Raw genomic sequence first — 6,035 nt, 5'->3', positions numbered from 1 at the left:
TTTCTAAGATCTTCCCCAGGATAGAAGTCAGGCTAATGGGCCTGTAGTTAGCCGGATCCACTCTCCTCCCTTTCTTGAAGATTGGCACCACATTGGCCTTCTTCCAGTCTTCGGGCACTACACCAAAGCGCCAGGAATTTTCAAAGATCTGTGCCAGGGGCTGGGCTATGACGCTCGCCAGCTCCTTGAGTTAATGGAATGTATTTCTAGTAGTTCATGTAGCTGGATTGAACAGGTATGCAGTTAATCTTTACTGTGATTAGACAGAGCATATAGAGCTTTGATCTCAAAATCCTTGGGCCAGATGTACATACATACATACATACATACATACTGTGACAGGGGGCCATCCCCGGGCCTGTCCAACATTGGCCTGACCCTGTTTCTGGGCTAACCACCCACCTTTCTCACCTGCCACACCTTGATGGAAAAATAATTAACGATATTATTGCCCATTTACTACCCTGACACCAAGGGTTTCTATCCACCGCTCCAAACCTCCCCTACACGGTGGCCCATGCCTCACAGATGGTATGTAAAGACTAGCACTTTTCATTCTGATTTGGCCTTGAGTGGCCTCAGGCTCACTGCAGCCCTGTCTCTGCACCCCCTCTGGCTCTGCGACTCTGTACCATAGTGTGCCCCCCCTGAGGCCTCCTTCTCCCTAGTAGCCTCAGGCCAGTCCACTGGTTAAAACAATAACATAAATATGAGCCCCTAGGCTATAACATAATACGAGTCATGCAAGGCACACACTGCCTCTTTAAAACCTCAAACTGCTCCTTGAGTATTTAGTGCCTCCCAGCTCTGGGTACCTTGTAGGCTCCTGGAGCCTCATTAGCCCTATAAATAGTCTATCTGGCAGCCACAACATTCCTGGATAGTTCTTCTCTGCAGGAGCTCCTTTACCCTGGCAGCTTGCCAGAGAACTAACTCCTGCCAGTCTCACCCTGGGGTTTGTATGTGCCCAGAGCCCTATCCCCTTCCTGTCAGCTGACCAGCCTGTGTGGTTGGGCTTTTAACCCCTGCCCTCCTGGTACTTTGTGTTCCTAAAGACTTTGGTCTTAATGGGGCCACCCTGGCTCCTAGTAACAGGGATAGGGTTCCCTGTTATACATACATACATAAATGTGTGTATGTGTATATATACACACACACAAATAGAAATTACCTTATTGATTAAAAAGTTATAACAGAAACTGAATACTGTGATTCCAGATACAATTTGGAGAGTCCTAGGATGCTAGAGTGTGCACAACAGAACAGCAAGTTACGAGATTAAAATAGTTCTAATATTCATAACTGAGTTTGTTGCAGGTACATATTGTAAGGCTTAGGTCGTTGCTTGACTGGTACCCTATCCCCTTGCTATGTCAGGGTGAGACTCTACATAGCGCCACTTGCAGGTTTTGGTCACTGTTCGGGCTTTCCTGCCATGACTTGTTGTTCTTCTTGAGAGAGAGCTCCAGCAAGTGGCTCATGAGATCTCACCTTAAGTGTGTTTGTGGGGCTCCAATCTCCCTTTTACCCCACCCTTACCACATCCAGTGCCAGAGTGGACATTGTTGCCTGGAGGTCCCATTTCCAGGTGATCACTTCTCACCTGGATGCCCCATTGTTAGGAGATGAGAGACCTTCTGGCCACTGGCTCGTCTTAGACCATCCTTTGGCTATGGGCAGATGTCCCTATACCTTAACTGTCCACGGCTTTGCATTTACAATGTTTTTGTAAAGGAAAACTCAGGGAAACCAACAAAAAACATGAACAATCAACTTCTGCCAAGATGTATGCGGGGCTGTGCCTCCCTGCTGTAAGCTATGCGCTGTGGACTTGGCAGCTTCTCACAGTGCCTTCCCAGCTTCAACAGGGTCCCCATTCTTCACCCTGCCCAGTTCTCTAAGGGACTGGTTGCTCTGGGGCCCAGTTCATCCCTAACACTTCTGCCCCCCTGCAGGGGCTCCCCGATGACAGGGTTCTCGGTCATCCCCCAGTCCACCCCTCTTAGTCTTGGGCCCAGGATTGCTTCACCGCCCTACCTGGCAGCACTCTGTGACTCTTCTTGTAACTTGCTGTTACACTGTGTGCCGGCCTGGCTGTGCTCTGCACTTCGCTTCACTCCTCTCCCGGGCTCTTCTGCTGGGGTGCGGAGCTGGCTTCACTCCCTCTGTGGGCCAGGTGTGGGTTCCTGGGTCCAGGCTCCATCTCCTGGTGGCATTACCCTGCTGCTCCACTCTGCGGCCACTTGCTGTGCCGTTTCTCTCTTGGCCTGTGTCTCCCCTGGGCCCCATCCCTCCCTCTCCCCCTTAGCCGCATGTTCAGCCACTTCTGTGTTGGCCCCCTTCACTCTGTTTTCAATCCGGAGGTTCAGGCTGCTCCGAAACTCCCATGCCTGATCCTCTTGTCCCAGTGTTTCCCCGCCTGTGGTGGGGAATAGGGAGAATCTCCATGGGGGTGGGGAAAGCCTCTCAGCTTTCTCTTCCCCTGTCATAGAGTTCATACCAAAATCTATCCACTTGGTCATCAAGAGATTAAGAATAATATTAGACTATTACCTAACTTCAGGAGAAAGTGGCAGTGCTATTCAGAGGAAGGATTTCTTCACTCCATTAACACTACACATTATAGTTGATTAAGTATAATTTTAAAATACAGTTTTTGAAAAGTTATGTAAATCACAGAAAATTATTTACATGATTTACCCCTGTGAGAATATTGCACAGGGGGCAGTCAGTGGGACTTGGAGTTTAGTATCAAGACTCAAAAAAGCTTTGGCACAAACCACAGGGCATTTTTTGTAATGTGGGGGGATATGGGGTCTGTCAAGGCAATCTATGCACATTACACTGGTAAGCATTAAAAACATACAAAGAAATTCCCACATACAACATTTTGTAGAGTTTGTTCCTGAAGGCCTCTTGTAAAGCTATGTTGCCTATACAGTAGGTGAAGCTGGTTAAGCTTAGTGGCTGCCAACCTTTCAGTTTCTATGATCAGGGAATATAGAAAAAAGGAAATTAAAATGCTATAAAACCAAACCTTATTTTTACACTATACAGTAAAATCTCTGTTATGCAGCATGAGCAGGGAATGCCAGGTGCTAGTTATGTAAAAGTTCCAGTTATCTAAGGCAGACAATGTGGAGCAGGGTGGGGTGCCGGCAGCCGCATGCAGAGTGGCGGCAGCGCAGGGTGATGGGTGGCGATGGCAGTGGCATGCGAGAGTTCCCTGTCCCCCCCCCCCGGTCTGGCCAGCTGGTTTGAAATTCCAGTTAATAGAGTATTCTGGTTTGTAGAATGCTGGATAACAGAGATTTTACTGTATTTGTATAAAGCATATTTGAAAATGTCAAGGACAGTGAACAGTAATGCAGCAATGTCTAGACCGCTCTTTTAAGAAGATGGTTTATGATGAGGAGTGTAGGTTGCATTATTTTGCACTTATCTTGACATTATTAAAGCAGGCTTCAAGATGGGTGACTTTCACTATATGAAGGTGTTATTTGTTTGTTTGCAGCTAGAAGCTTTTAAAGTTAATTTCCAGAATTCTCTTGTGCAGGACTTTCCTGTTCCAGAAGTACAGTTTTTTTAGAGAGCTAATTCTAAACTCTCTTGACCCTGCAGACTGCTTTTATATGGAAATAATAAATACATGATAAACCATTCATGTACTTTCAACGCCATGTTTACAAATATATACTCAACCTTTCTATCTGGATCATCTGCAAATTTGCAGACTTCGAATTCCAGTAATATTTGAATACAATGGGATAAGGAAGTGAAAACTACTACTCCAGTAGGCTGTCAAAGACAGGCAAACATTGCTTACATACTAGACCAAGTATTATTGGTGTGGGAAGTAACACTCTTAAATGCTTGGAAAATGTCTCTGAAAAAAACAACACAAGCAACACTGTTCTAGCAAAGATGGAGCTCTAACAGTGTTGATGCAAAGAATCCATTCATTGCCTAAAGCTAGTCTCTTCAACTATTTTAAAAGGGCTGGGGATTCAGTGCCATCATCTCAGTAAGCAGCTCGTTGATTTGCTTGTGCAGTAGTGCAAGAGGAAATTGACAGTCTTAGCATGAAAGGATCACATGATGGACTAGGCCTTAATGTTGCATATGCATTTATTACTTATTATTTCTGATAGTTCTGCCTGATTTAAGAAGAGAAATAGTGTTGCTGCAACTGCTAGCTCTTATGAATAGATGTGAAAGGAGCACTACCTTAGAAGCATGGGGTAGAATGACAGGGCAAAAATGAGGGAGACGGTATTAGGCAGCCCAGTATTGCTTCTGTTTTTGACCATAATGATGATTCAGGATATCTATTAAAAATGGTCACAGTAATTGGGGGGGTATATGTGAAGGGTATTTTGGCCATTTCTTTTGTGGTGCTGGAAAAAGACTATATGGACAATAATGTGCATAATTGTCATAGAGATGTGTACACAAAAGATGTCAGATTGTGAGTTAAAAGCAACTTCTCCAGACTACTCATACGACTTGTGTGGCATAAGCTGAATAAATCTGTTTCCTACACTGTACTGTTGTTTTTCAGCCCATAACCATGCTGTGGCACACCACCGAGACTTGGCCTAGTTTTTGTGTTTACTGATGCTGGGGTATTTGTTGCCCTGCAGTAGTTGCAGCTGCAGCTGATTATTTGTCCTCTATGGTCCTGTTCTCATCAATAGCAGAAAGACAATGAAAGAATAGCAACCACAGAAAAAGAGGAATGGTACAGGTTTTTGTGGTGATGAAAATGCAGTCCTCCTTTCTTCTTCTCTTCATACTTTATATTGCTTTTGTAGTAGGCTGGATCTTCTCAAATAAAAGCAATGTTCCTGTGTCTCTGTGACGTAATTTGGAATTCTATAGTTTTCACTGGGAAAAGGTTATTGCTGTGTGATAATGGCCATACTTTTTTCTCCTGCATTTCAATCATGTATCATATATGGCAAAATAGATATTGTATTTGGAATTGACCTTGACGTTGACCCCAATAGGTTTGAGCCCCATGAGCCATATTTCCCTGTTCCTATCTTCTGTACTAGATCATCCATGTTATACTGCTTATTTGAAAAGTGAAGCCCTTCTTGGAAATGGTCTTTGGACAACCTCTCTCTTTTTGGACTTCTCTTTGCCAGTGGCCAACGTAGAGAGAAAGTGGGGTGTAGAAGCTCAGAAATCAGCAGCATGGAATCGTTGCTGGCAGACTTGTGCTTCTGGCCTGCACACCTGAGTAGGTTCTAAAAACAGTAACAGATATAGGCTAGAAAGCAGTGGTGGTGGGATCAGTGTCAAACACAGAGTTTCAGAGGAATTTTGAGAATGGGTCTGGACTGCCACCAGTGGTCAAGCTATTTACTGTTTAGATAGATGGCAACTATGGGCTTCAGGCTTATTACCCTGTTAGTTCAGATGCCCAGAAGAACATTTAGAGTTTTTTTTGGTTTCAGACTTTTTTAATGCATGGTACAGAACTGGATGTAAGTATCTTATTACACAGCTTTCCTCAGAAAATTATAGTTGGACAGGCAAAGGGTTGGACTAGATGTCCTTGAGAGGTCTCTTCCAGCCCTACTTTTCTCTGATTCTATGTAATCATTGCTTTTCTGATTTGTTAGGTAACAGTTACCCTGCCCTCTCAGTGGAATTTACTGTCTTACACATGTAAAGATATGTAGTGGAAGGAACCTTTTTATTATTAAGTTATGTATAGGGTCAATTTTATCTAAAGCTAGGTAGGTTTGAGAAGCTATTGAAGCTCCCAAATAATGCTGTCCTTATGGGAGCAGTATTTTAGACTACCATCAACGTTACAGTCTAATGTTGCTTCAATATATAATTGTAATAATTCTGCAGAAAACATGTTATTTTTTAAAACTTGCAGAAAAAAGGTAATGTACCAAAACATACACACCACTAAAATGCAACAGCATGTAAATGGACAGATCAATGCTATCCCTTTTACACCACCGTCCCAACCAAATCTAGTTAGCTAGCTCCAGTAACACTTCACTTTTCCAACT

This window comes from Crocodylus porosus, unplaced genomic scaffold (assembly GCF_001723895.1).
Source record: "Crocodylus porosus isolate Cpor-Errol unplaced genomic scaffold, CroPor_comp1, whole genome shotgun sequence".
Taxonomy (NCBI): domain Eukaryota; kingdom Metazoa; phylum Chordata; order Crocodylia; family Crocodylidae; genus Crocodylus; species Crocodylus porosus.
The sequence above is the reverse complement of the archived record's forward strand: the minus strand, read 5'-3'. Positions refer to the sequence as shown.